This window comes from Sinohyriopsis cumingii, chromosome 3 (assembly GCF_028554795.1).
Source record: "Sinohyriopsis cumingii isolate HCF-2022 chromosome 3, ASM2855479v2, whole genome shotgun sequence".
Lineage (NCBI taxonomy): Eukaryota > Metazoa > Mollusca > Bivalvia > Unionida > Unionidae > Sinohyriopsis > Sinohyriopsis cumingii.
The window spans coordinates 58,231,346-58,246,629 of record NC_142963.1 but is presented as its reverse complement, the minus strand read 5'-3'; positions in this window follow the sequence as shown (position 1 = coordinate 58,246,629).

Genomic DNA, 15,284 nt, shown 5'->3' with positions numbered 1-15,284 from the left:
AAATTCAGATCAGAAGTACCAGTAGATGTTTTTTTTACCAGTTAAACATGCAGCATAAAATGGAAGAGTAACAAGGGGAATATGCACTTTATGATGACACCAATTTCAAAAATGATTACAAGTTTGGTTGAGCATGTCATAAGAAATATTTTTTGAAAGTTTGATTAAAATGTGTTCAGCCATTCTGCAGAAGTTGACAAAAGGTTTCCATATGGTTGCTATGGATGCTGTATCATTGCTAGGGTAGCCACCCCAGGCACAGTTTTGAAAAGGCATATCCTTAAAAAAATCATTCTTACCAAGTTGGAAAAAAATTGGTTGAACCATTCTGGACAAGAAGTACAAGATATGTTTTCTATTTTGTTTGCTATGCAGTCCACATTGATGCAAGTGGACATCCATAAACTCAATTTTGGTAGAGCATAACCTGCAGCACATTCTTTCCAAGTTTGAAATGAGTGGAGAAGTAAATAATCTTATCTTGAATTTCCAAGAGAATTTTTTTTTCAGTAGAGCATCAATACCTTCCAGGGACTCTTGTTTAAAATATTTGCTTACAAAATATTCTCATGGTTTACATTGTGCAGGGAGCAGGATATGTGTGTTTACAGTTTTCATATTATGTACATGACATCCCAAACAACTGCATTATATGCAAGTCACTGCATAATACATTTTAAAAGAGGGAATGACCAAATTGTCTTTGCTAATGAAAACAATGCAATTAAAAAAATTTCAATTGAAGCTTAAAAAGTATTACATTCTATAAAGAGCACAGCTTTGATTCTTACTATGAGACCAGCCCATGTTAAATAGTCAACTGTAGTGTTGTAATATGTCAGTTTTGTAAGGGCTCATATATGTGTTTCATAGTAAGGTCCTCGGGTGGCAATCCTAGTTCTGCTGTGTCAGCATAAATGGTATTTTGTTGGTTGTTGGTTCTTTAAATTTGTGTATTTTATCATACATAAATTCTATCAAAACTTTGTTACCCATGAATGTAAGTGAATTCACAATGCTTTACTTATTTGTCAAAGGGCCAGTGATCATATGGTAAAAATTCTTTTGCTATTAATTTCGTCAACTTTTGCAAATGGACTAGCTAAATTCGTAAAGTCTTGGACTTTCCTGCCTCAAGTATTAACCTAACTATAAGTGACTGGACAGGGTTTTAATTTTTTGTCTCAGAAGAAAGTTGAGTGTGTAAATTTGTATTGGGTCCATAAATGGTTGTGACTTTTGAATCCACCTGACCAGAGACACCAGGAACAGGGGGTTCAGAGGTGCAACAGGATAAGCCTGAATGGATGCTTGGATTGAATGACAACACAATGTAATGAAAGATGAAAATTTATAAAATGAATATATATATATATATATATATATATATATATATATATATATATATATATATATATATATATATATTACAAATGCAGTGATTCTTTCATGCTCCAAACATACGTCTCATTCATATACTCTATCCAAGCATTCACAAATAGGAATACAAAAAAATGATTCATGTATTCTCATGTATGACTAAGATTCAAATAATCTTATGTAACCTCATGTAATGAAAGTGAGATTCAACTAATCTCATGGACTGAAAGTAAAGATTCAAATGAAAGTGAGATTCAGATAACCTGGAATGAAAGTGAGATTCACATAATCTTATGTAATCAAAATAAAGATTCAAATAATCTTATGTAATCAAAATGACTAAATTATACTCAATTGAAACAACAACCAATGAAACAAACATGACTCAGTCATTTGTACAGCTGTATGATTCATAAATATTTGTAAAACTTGCAAATGTGTCTACTGACAAACCACACAAATCTCCCAAATTCTTGTATTGGCCGTACACACCCTTCATGGATCCACCATGCGCACAAGTTTACAAACTAGCAGGTTCATCATCGTATGGCCTTGATGATTACATCATCTTCCATATCGACACACAGACTGCCAGACAGATAGCCTGAGATACACATACGCACCAACAGCACACAGTTCTCCTAAATTGGGTTAGCACACTTGTATTGGCCATGCCCACCCTTCATGGATCCACCATGTGCACAGACATATGTACAGACAGCCCTAAACAGCTACAGTAAAACCATACTGGTCATAATAATAGGTTCGGAATTAATATCTATGGATACATGCTACTAAATTAAACTCTAATAGCAACTTGTAATTGAAAAGTTCACAACGTTTCAAATCTGCATAGTAGTATAGGTATCATTTCACGATACAATGTTAAAAACTGAATATGCTTCACATATAAAATAAAATACAAATGTAACACTTACCCCTATGGCTGGAGAATGTTCACTCCTTGACAAGATCCAAAGACCAGTGTGTCGATTAGAAACAGAACTGGCCTTAAATTCACAGGAGAGTGAGTATTAGTCAGGGTAGAATACCTGTGCTTTTAGTAACTCTTGCTGCAAGCGATCTATGACGAGGTACATGCTAGTTCAGTTGCTTACGCAGAAAAACAATTATTCACCCTAGGTAATGTACACTTGTATGACGAAAATGATCAAATCGTTCTAAGGCGAAACCAAGTTATTTCTTGCCTTATTCTGTGACACGAGGGATTGTGATGTCTATCCATTCATAGACAAGATGGTTTCCACAATGTAACTTTAATCTGTCCTGGTCTTTTTCTTCTACAAACCACATATGTGCCTTAATGATGGGTAGGGGTAAAAGCCTACAGATTTTGGGACTGCTCTCTATTCCAAGATCACGGTCACAGGCTTGAAATGTGACTTTCCTTTTTGCATGACATGTCTAGTTCCCTTGGCTGTTTTTATCTGACTTAAGAGGTGGACTACACTTGAGAAGGGATAGTTGACTATCGATTCTGAGGCTGATCAGAAAGGTCACGGGAGCGAATGTTGCAATTTTTTGGCTTTCCAATGAACAGGTCTAATTCTTGGATCCAGTTTTCATTGGAAGAAATAAACCATACTAAGCCAGTTTTAATCTCTCTCTCTCTCTCTCTCTCTCTCATTTGATCTTTCCTTGGTATAGATATTAACCCACTAGTATCAGCTTTATTTATTTTCTGAACTTTCAACCTTGGACTAGTTGGCCACTTTTTGTTCTACTGTCATCTTAAGAGCAACCTTAAATAGAAGACTTGAAATATTTCTTTCTAACACATTTATGAATATTATGTGGTTTCTTATGCAATGTGATTCCTATCTGATACAGCCATCCACATTTTTGCAGTGAAATCGACATTGTATTGTCTGATATTTTCAGTGTCAGTATAAAATCATTATCCATTTGAGACTGGACAATTTCTTGAATTTTTTTCTTTTAAAACTGTGTTCTAATTGTGATGTCATTAGAGGTAGCCTTACTACAACCATAGGTGGGAAGACTTTGAAGGTAAGTGCACCCGAAGAGCAAAATAATCTTTGCACCTAGCCATCTGCTATTTGTTAATGACCAGAAATGGCGTTTGTGGACTATTGAAATGTAATCTTTCATTACTAATCGACTCGAACACACATAAAAACACACCTGTCCATGCATCATTTCGTACAAGCATACTTGATGTATAAACATGCAATAAGGGAATTAACTCCTTATAACCACTCTATAGACTAATTAAAAGTTGTGTCCCATGTCGAATTGACTACAGACATCATTGCACATACTTGATAATAAAACAAAGTTAATGAAAGAAGCTGAGTTCACATTTTTGTTTGTTGCAAAAGCCCCTTTGCATACTAGCGACCTTGAATTAGGTAACAGGAATAATGCAGTTCACTTTATTTGTAAAAGATTAATCGGTTGGGTTGGTTTTTAAGGGTCCTTTTAAAGCATTACTGACCTGGGAGGGTATCGAATACACGTTCCTTGAACGTTCTACGAACCGAACTACCGTGCGTTCATTTATTTCCTTTTTTATTATAAAGAATTGACTACACAGAATATATCTAACGCAAATCATGTGTCATATTTGCTTGAAATAATTAAAATGATCCATGAATCTATGTGAGCAGTTTAAAGTAAAAGCATGTTAAAAGCCACCGCATCCAATAAAATTTAACCATGTCAAAAACTGAAATATACTTGACCGATATAATAAGTTTATATTTATTATATTGCAATTTAAATTTCAAGAAATAATATATACATAACAAATTGAGACATACGTGTATATAATACAGATGTGTACCATCATCATATATAGTTCCACATAATTTTACAATAATGTACATGACACCTAGATCCACATATATATGCAAAACGTACATTATATGTTGCTTTAGAGATGTAAAGGACCTGAATAATTAAAATGTAACTAAAACTGAAGCAAATAAGAAACGCAAGCCAAAGAGAAACTATAGCTTCCATAATATTTCCGTACCTAGCATATATTATTAATCAGCCAAAGAGGAACTATAGCTTGCATAATATTACCGTACCTAGCATATATTATTAATCAAAGTGATTTGCGCATCACACGTTTGCTTTTAATCTCACCCCAATGTTTGATAAATTGCTTCAAATAATTAATTGAATCGGCTGTTCTAGAAATATCTGGAAGTTAGTTCTTTAAAAATGATGCGGTAGCCCTAAAACTTTTTACGCATCGCTAGCCAATGTCCCGATATGTTAATACTATTTACACCTTCGCAGTATTATCAGATTTCTGTGCTTCGGGTCTGTGAATTTCATTGGATGAGGCAGCAAGTCACCGCATCCAATCTAAACCAAGTTGTTTAAATCTGAACACAGTTCCTACATGATCGAGACCAGGTGAACAAACAGCTGGAATGTGCTCATAAATAAGCAATTTTCCACTGCCGGTCCGTCTTTTTACAAATACCTTTCACTCAATTACACATGTAATGGCTTCTCCCTGGTACGCAGTCATACTTTGGATGTTAAATATACAAAATATCCCTTTGAGGTCAATTGCCTCTGCCATATTCGGCCGATGTACAATGATCCGCTGTTATACACTATGGGTTAGTTGGCTTTACATACTAAGGGAGGCAACTCATGAAATTCTTTAGACGTCGCTAGGACAAAGCACTGAACTATCTAGTCTACCCGCCAGGGTGTAGATAGGATTAACATATCTGGAACCTTGGCTAGCGAAGATGGTTATTACCATACGCGACTGATTTGGATTATGGTATTTTTACAAATTTCAAATGCCTAAAAGAAGAAAATTTTAGATTATTTAAAGAAAGTCCGGAGGGCTAATGCCATTTAGAATCTTACAGGTATCGATAGCCTAATTTTGATGACATACAGAGTACATGGGCATCAACCTGATTAAAATCGGCTCTCCACACTCCTACGTGAAGATATGACAGCGACCGCTTATGGAACATGTTCTGGTGATCATTATTGCTAATTTTATCCGCCAATTAGATGAAATCTTATATCTTCGCGTTTCGGAGACTGAGCACTATATTTGAACAGCTTCAATATGTGCCGAACGATTTGATTTACTTTAAGATTTCTGATTGTTGCATTTCCACTGGCAAATTCAAAGGTCGCCAGAACCTGGCCCCTAAGCAGTCTAGTTCATATCTTTACTTAGGACAGTGGAAATCTGATTTTAATGGGATTGATAATGTCATCTCGGTAGATGTATTGGTTTGAAGCTTTCTTGCGCATTACTAAATGTTTGTCAAAATTCAATGTTGTTGTTGTTGTTGTTGTAGGGTTTAACGCCATTTTCAGCACAAGATAGGCTATACATGGCGGCCAGTATTAATGGTGGAGGAAGAACCCGGGAAAACCCCGGAAAGAACCACCGACCCACGAGAAGCTACTGGAAAGCTTTCTCACATACCCACATAGGCCGAACCCGAGACTCGATCCCACGCAGACAGAGGTGAGATGGCAGTGATCCGTAACGGCGAGCGCTTTAGACCACTCAGCCACTCGGGGCCCCGTCAAAATTCAATAGGTGGCCCATTTTGACTGCTGCGAACTTCGAAAATTCTTAATATGTATTTGCTGTATTTCCAACAATCAAAAAGTTGCTTTCTGATCGATCGTTTTCTGCCTTAATATTATACCCTGGAATTTATCTAGATGAGTGTTAGTCAGGTAATCATAAAGTCATTTGATTAGTAGCATACGTTCGCTATAAATGGTGGGTTTCAAGAGTCTCATGTGAAAATCAAGGTATTATCATCCTTTTAATTACAGTGTATTTTTTTGGTGTGTTTTTTTTATAAAAAATTGATGATAAATATATTCAATATGGCTGGAACTAATATAGAACCCTGTGGTAGAACCCCCGTGATATTTAAATAGCCATTTTTGCAACTACATCAGTGAACACGCTGTCATCTGTTTACAAAGGCAAATATTAAGTAAATCAACAAACACATCATTAAGCCATTAAGGCAACTTCTGTTTAATACGGTATGGAGGCAGTCAGTCAAATGCCTTATAAGGTTTATTAAAACTGGACTAATATAACGGCCTTGTACAAAACCCTTTCTCATTCCGCGATTGTAGCAATCAAAAGAGTTGCATTTATATCTTTGCGTGATATACTTATCGACATTAGCTTTCCTCCTCGTACCAATTATTCTCTAACTTCTTAAGAACTGAACCTTAAAAACGACCACTCTGGTGGCATAGTGGTTAGAGCCGCCCTCCTCGGATGCGGGAGGTCGTGGGTTCGAACCCCGGAAGAGTCAAACCAAAGACTATAAAAATGGTACTAACAGCTGCCTCGCTTGGCGCTCAGCATTAACGGGTTAAAGGTAGAACTGGTCGGCCTGGTGTCAGTAAAATGTGACTATGTGGGACATCATGTTATATGTCTGTGGCATGATGCCCCAGTGGTAAACATCACTATACACTGCCACACTTCGGACATAGTAGCGATGTGACTGAAAAATTGTTAAAGGGATTTTAAAAATCCAAATCACACACACACTTTCTTCACAATTGTATATTTGCCATGAATTGTCTGGATACTAGGATACATTTGTAGCTCAAGGCCATTGGTTTAATTTCCAATATTCTAAGCAACACTGAAGAAAAAATAATTTAAAACGTTACTTTTCTTCTACCTGATTTGAAATAAGTTTATCTTTCTCTAGTAGTAATAAGACAGTATTATCGTCAAATCTGTCTTTGTTAAAAGTGGACAAAATGTTTGCCAAAATCACATGACTCTGTTCCTTTGTTCAGTACAGTTTTCAAAGAAGTGTGGCTTTGTTGATTATCGTTTTGATTTTATGCAGTATTTTTGCATCTGTGAAATTTCTGGATAACGCCATTGACCGAGATCCTATAGGTGAACCAACTTATCCAGATGTTCAAAGCTGCAATTATTTTCTTTTGGATTTCACGTATAATACTGCACAGCCTTTAAACACTGTTAAAATCATACGATGGCAATCACTTAGGTCAGTAACACATCCAGTTGTATCGTTGTATACTTTGTCTGTCTTTCTTTTTTAAGTGAAAATCAAGCCAGTTGTAGTTTTTATCAAGTTAGCATGATCTTTTCTTGTCAATCAAGTATACGTGTATTCGTTTTTAAAATGCATGCCAAAATATGTCATCAGTATATTTGGTATTTGGTGATAAGGGTTTTTATTTTGCTCAGGAAATATATCTTACCTATTTCTTTTCATCAATCAATCTCTCCCTCAAGGGAAATGAAAACCATCGAAATTAAAATGTTGTGCTAGCCACAGGGCCAACATATATCATATGCTCACTTATAACTCGAGTTCATATGCAAATAACATGTACCTTGGTCAGCCGTCGCATAATGTACCGACAGATAAGTGTCTATGTTGCTTGTTCCACTTATTACTACTATGCAGTTTGCAGCTGGATTCTACTTATAAGCGAATATATATGGTACCCTTCCCTCCCTCTCTCTCTCTCTCTCTCTCTCTCTCTATATATATATATATAGAGAGAGAGAGAGAGAGAGAGAAAGAGAGAGAGAGATTATAAAGGCATATACAGATTATAGATTATAAAGGCATGTTTACAGTAACATCATGCGAGCCATGCGTTGTGCATATCTGAGATAGACTGCACCATATCCGATTGTTGGTATAGAGATACTCGTCTTGAATAATGGCGTATTTGATGTATTTTGAAGGAGCGAACGTAGTTTTTTTTTCTAGCGAGAAATCTGTTTTGTACTTTATCATTCATATATATATATATATATATATATATATATATATATATATATATATATATATATATATATATATATATATATATACACACATACATACATACATACATACATACATACATATTTGTAAAGAACAATTCGTTCTTGAAAAAGAACTTTGCTAATATTTCATGTATTTATTTTGGTTTTGTAACCCTTTAATATATTGTGCAGCAGTATTTTAATTCAGTGTAGAAGTTTGGTTAAGTTATTTTATTTTCAAAATTTGGAACATTTATATCATACACTAAGTGCCTAATGAGTATTCTTTATTGTTATTTTTACTGTTTTTATTTCATAATGATTCGAAGAAATGATCTCATGTGTCAATTTCATTTCTTGTTATAGATTATAAAGGCATGTTTACAGTGACGTCATGCGAGCCATGCGTTGTGCATATCTGAGATAGACTGCACCATATCCGATTGTTGGTATAGAGATACTCGTCTTGAATAATGGCGTATTTGATGTATTTTGAAGGAGCGAACGCATTTTTTTTTTCTAGCGAGAAATCTGTTTTGTACTTTCTCATTCACTTGCGACGAAGTGCGGCAATAATTTAATCAGGTGCATTTGTTCTCGATGTTCCAAGTAATCTACTGTGTCCTTTTAAAAAGTGCAAAGCTTCGCCGTTAAAAAAATGTTAATTTACACATGCTTATATACCGTCTTAAATGTACAAGTCACGTACGCTTTGCGCCTTTCCTACTACATGCACAAAGTAAATTTAAACAGCTCAGATATGATCTGCAGATATTTCACGCGTTTAACGTCCGAGTTTCCTCTGACCCTTCCCACTCCATTTTTGATATTGGACATTTATGCTGGGGTGTACTCAATATATGTGTACCCACACATACATTTCCAGATATCGAAAATGGGGTGGCATGGGTAAGAATAAACTCGGACTAGCGTTTGACTAGCTACTTAGCTGTGATTCTCCCGTTTTCAATAGAATTGTGCATATGAATTTTCTCCCTCACAGAACCATAAGCCATTAATCGCTATCCCTTCCTGCTATCCTGGAGGTGGGGACAGCATTTTGTACGATAAAACACAAAAATGATTGAACCTTGTGTATTAAGAATCGGCCAATTTATTTTCGGGGGGGGGGGGGAGGGGAACGGGGTCTAGTGTATTGTTTCCACTAATTTGTAAAAAAATAAAACAAAATTATTACATCCATTTATGAGTTGAAGCAGAAAAAATATAATAGTAAAAGAAATTTTTAAAAAAGGAAATATGCCCCTGGTTCCAAAGAAAATCAAAGCCCCCAACCCACCGCTCAAAAATTGAATGGTTGGTTTCTGACCTTGAGCGATGTGCACGTAGTTGATACACACTAAAAGTGCTGATGATATCAACATTCTATATATATTTTTTCGATCCCTTATTTTAATAAAAGATATAACTATTCCTTATATTAGCAAACTTTAATGTCGCGTAAGAGGCAGCCACAGATGATAAGAAAATAAAGAGTTTTCACCCAAGGCTTGTGGCGACGATATTTAAAATGACATAACTAACGTTTCGTTCAACTTATTTTAAGGGAACACTATAAAAGTTATTTTCAAAAATTAGAATCAGTGTAAAAGTGGGTTAAATTGTCCTTTAAAAAGTAATTGTATCATTGAGAAAAGGTTCTATTCATTATTTGTTAGATTTTTGAATAGTTTGGTTTATGAACCCGAATAATGAAAGTTGTGGTTTATTCCTTAGGTGCGAAGTGGCAAAAGTTTCAAGCATATATAGTTTTAAAACAAAAATCCGCGGTTCATACGGTTTTCTCAACAAAGAAGCCAACATCAAGGGGGGTTCTAAGTTGCGAGGTATATATTTGGTCCGGACTGTTTAGAAATTGAAAGATAATGAATTTTCAATAGTATTGTTCGATTATTCGGTATTAATGGTCGAGTTGAGGATCGAGGTATGTTCGTTGCTCTGAAGTCCTGGTACATTTATTTGTTTGCATCTGAACCGGTCTCAATTATTACCAAAAGTAAAGATGATACTGCCAAAGGTCAGTAAGAAGTTGTTGATAACTTTTGCAACACGGTCGATTTAGTTGTTTATATGTGACACTTTTTCCAACCAGTTAGTGTTCCAGTTGACATATCAAAGCCTTTCCTTCGTTTCATCACTCCATCAATGTCTTCTGACCCTTTCTAATCTACTTGTATCAACCTCTTGTACATCGTCAAAGCTAACGCACAAGTTTCTTTCATCTTTGTGTTCACCTCAGCGTTAGGCCCAATTTGCTCAGGGTCTTAGTTTCGCTTGCTTTGATTTTGATAGAGGTGGGGACTGATTGATACAAAAAATAGGCACGATATATTTCCTGAACAAAATGAAAGCACTTTCTCATCAAACTTCAAAGACACAAATGACAAATTTTGACACTAAGCGAAAAAGGTTATATTTATACACGTAAATATTTGGTGCAAAACACGTAGTCAAGAGGCAATACATACCAGTTTACATGGTATGAATGAGATGAAAGCAGTTGATCAGACAGTATATACCGGCGTGCTATGGTATCGCGGGTCTTAAAGTTTTGCGATCGGCGAATAAGTAAATAAAACACTGATCTTCAAGATATTATGTCTATTTGTTGTTCTTTGCTCTATATTAAAATGAATCTAATTTCCAGTTTAAATCAGATGACTACCGGAAACGATCGACCCAGCTTACACACAACGTTTTCACAAATGTTGCTGTAAGGTTGTGATTTGATTACTTTGGGATATAACGTTATAGCAAAGTTGCAAAAACATTACACATGAGTATAATTTTAAGTCTGCTGACGTAAAAAAAATACAAAAGTTAAAAATGGCACCTGTATTAATTATTACAGCATGTACACAAAAAAGTGTCATTTATACAAAGATGATATGTAACGTTTTTTACAGCGTTGTTACCAATGTTGTGTTTAACTTGACACTATCAGTGGGAGCAATCGCTGTTTGGTAGCTTGCTTCATTTTGATTTTAAAAATAAATAACTGAATGAAGTTTAAATTTTTTGTCGGAAAATGTTTTATTTGTCAGCTTTTTAATTACAGGCATGATGTGCTATTATAGTTTTTCAATTTTTTTACGAGTATACAAAACGGAAGTCTGTAGCTCTTCCTGTGCAAGCAGAATAACATTGTGGCTGAGACGATAAATTGTCTGCTATTTTAAACCATCAGTTAATTAATCTATTATTCGCATTTTTAGTTGAATAACGTATCTTTGCTATTCTGATACGAAGATTCTTTTTTGGATAATTGTTTCAAAAAAATCATTCCAGGTTATGCAAGGAGAGTTACTTTGGTATTGTGGTAATACCGAAAAAATATTTTACGATGGAAAATATTGTCCTAATTTTGAGAATTTGATGTACATGTTGCAAAAAGTTTAAATCAACTTAAAAATGAATGCTACTTCCATTGCACTCCTTTTGCCACCTGTGTCGTCCAAAAGAAACTTATCAGAGAGATTAAAGAAACGCATATGTAACCATCTGTGACGGCGAGAGTAGCGCCTGTATTGTCGCTGAGAAAAAGCCACCAATAGGAGCATCAAAGTACGTATCGACCTCACATTGTTTAATCAACTTCCATTTTCCAATGAAAAGTAATAAATCGTGTACAAAACTGTTTTAAAGTCAACACCTGTCAATTGTGAAAGCCAACAGAAAAGAACAACCGCTCATACTTCACATTTTGACTCTTATTTGCTACCGTAGATTCGATCTCTTGGTTCTTGACAAATACGGTAATCATGTGATCTAACTTTTGCATAACATCATTGGACATTATCAGACGAAAAACTCGTTAACCGATTTGTTACAGTGAGAGCTATGTTAATAAGATATATATTCTATTTTAGACTATGGGGTACGGCCATAAGTTGGAAATTGATATTCATGGCTGCATTTTTAAAATGGTGTACCCGTATGCGATAAAGATTTTCCCTGAAATCAGTTGGTGATGTACAGCAAGTGACTTACGGTCATGTGGTGTATATAAGACAGTAGGTACACGATAGGTGGCGCTATGCAGAAAAATACCGAAAACTTCGAATACAGCAATACCATATAACCCACGATATCACCGGAAGCTAATATATATGTTTGAAGATGATGATGAGAGAGAAAGAGAGAGAGAGTTGTCCATTTAATCAGATTACCTCTCTCTAAAAGACATTAATTACTCCTGTTCTCAAATGTATAATCGAACAGCACCAAAGGTTTAAACTCTGGATAGCTAATACGACGCTTGCTGGTATTCTATTTGTTTTGAAATGGAACCGCGAATGGTACGTTATTGGCAGACGAATGCTAATAAGCCTTGTGTCTAAAAATGTATTTCTCTAACCATCTTGAAAAACGATAAAGAACTTATATTACTCTTCCCCCCCACCCCACCCCGTTACTGCGGATGATATACGTTTCATTCACCCTCCGATATGTCGAGTTTCAGCACCGGACAAGTTAGTCCGATAAATCAACCCCACATACTGATGGACGATAGTGTGGGTATGATGTCACCTGTTCATTAAAATGCAATTTTGCTGCATGCAAATCATTTCGGAACAAACCCGCGTACACTTTAGACACATACCAGTAATTGGTAACAGCCATATTAAGCGCGAAATTCAAAATGGCCTCAAGACAGATGGTTGTGCTATTCCAGGTGGATTTACAAGTCACTAAACATATGATTTGCTCAGGAAAGATAATTTGCATGTCACCAAAAGAACCCTTCGGCCTAATGTAGCTGCACGGCCACGAGAAATACCGGTAAATGTAAAACATGTACACCGATGTGTGCAGCCAAATTTGCATGCAGATAATTTCAGCTTTTAATGAATAGGTGATATCAACCCCTCACCCGAAAGTCAATATCATCACGGGTGAAGGGCTGATTTATCGGCTTAACGACAAGTGTGGCCAGAAGTTAATATAACCCTGCAGGGTTGGCCCACTTTAAATAATCAAGTGGTCCTGTCGTCTGTTATAATTTGCATTCATATTTGTTTCTGATGTAATAAATAAAACATTTTTTTAAATAAATAAACTTATATAGAACCAAAGAAAAGATACAAAACAAGTTAAATAGTTTCTAACCGGGGAAAAAAGTGAGATTGGATCCTGCGTTGCACTGCAAGGAAAAACCATTCGACAGCATGGCGGCAGTTTTAACAATACGACGGTCATATCCTTGTTGGTGTGAGTTGGATGCATAATATTGACATTAACTGGGAAAAAACAGTATTAAATTATTGGAGACCATGTTAAACAAGCTATTTCCGTTAATACAGTTATAGATGCAGCACCATGTACCATACTCGATGCCGTTTGAAACCAACTCGGTTTGACCCAAGTCTTTTGACCCTTTATTCGGCTTATCTTTTTGTCTCGGATTATTCACCAGTCTGCAAAATATGTCTTTCTTTGAACTTCAGCTCTATACAGACACCCCACTGTGATTTGTCCCATCTGCCTTTTGCTGAAGGATATATATATATATATATATATATATATATATATATATATATATATATATATATATATATATGGCGAATAACAATCCTTTCAAGTGCCCTGGATCCAGCAATGGATCACGTGTGTCAGGGATTGATTAAGATAAATGCAATAAACTGACAATGAACAGTGCGATGTTAGTATCTAGCAGACATGAACGCTTTCGACTCTTTAATGAGTCTTTTCCAAATCTAAATACAAAACATAGACAAGACAAACGAATAAAACAGAAAAACGGTTATGTTTGCGAAACTGTACATGGCTGTTTCTACAGGAATTCGACTTTTTCACTTTATTATGTGTCAGCTAGTTTATTTCAGCTTGCTGTTGATACTGGAAATTATTTGTATTGACCTAGAAATTGATGAGCCATAACAACGTCTGTTATTTTATGTAAATTTATGTAAGCGCAGATTATTTCCCGAATATTTAATTGTTATAGTGGTCATAGGCTATTAAGCAAATTTAGAGAGTTGTTTAAAAGAGTTAGCACAATATAGACTAAAAAAGGACACTCATCTAGTTCGTATATCATATTCACATTTTTCAATAAAATGCACAGTAGAGAAAATGTTTTTTTTTTCACCAGAAAATTTATAACATTCCTCCATTTTCTGAGATCCCCCCTAGTCCATGACAATTAATTGTATCATAATATATTTGCTCCCATGTATGCACCCAGTAAAACAATAAAATATTGCCTAATGTGAAAACATAATTTCTTGAAAATGCGGCCTGCTATTACAAAAGGTGCCAAAGAGTAAGAATAAGACAAGGAAAATGACACCTTTCATAAGGAAGACGCAAAAAGCAAGCAAATTAAATACTAAGACCAGAGTTATACGGTAGGCCAACGCCTCCTTACAAAATAGATGAAAGGTATCTATGCAAGGGATATACAAGATGCATTTAAGAAAAAGAAGAAAAATATTCAAAATCGGTCTTGTTTGCTTTCATGTAGCAAATGGTGAAAAGACACGCACGCACGCACAAGTGTGTGTGTGTGTGTGTGTGTGTGTGTGTGTGTGTGTGGATAAAGCAAACAACGAAAACTAGATCCAGACTGACACCCACTTAATTGAAGCTTTACTGGACAAGCCTATATGATTATGTAAAATACTTTGATACACATTTTGTTTATTGTGCGTTTGAGTCTCAGACTCGGCCAAAGTGAGTATGTGAGAATGCAATGCAAGTAGCTTCCCGTGAGTAGGTAGCTCTTCCTTTACCAGATATACTGACCGCCATGTATAGCCATCATTTGCCGAAAAATGGCGTTGAACCCAAAACAACAACTTTATTCATGAAGAGGTTGTTGTTGTTTTGTGGTTTAACGCAATTTTTCAGCACATGATAGGCTATACATGGCGGCCAGTATTAATGGTGGAGGAAGAATCCGGGAAAACCCAGGAAAGAACCACCGACTCACGAGAAGCTACTGGCAAGCTTTCTCACGTTCTCACATACCCACATTGGCCGAATCCGAGACTCGAACACATGCAGAGGTGGCCATGAAGAGGTAATTAATCGGAAAACATCA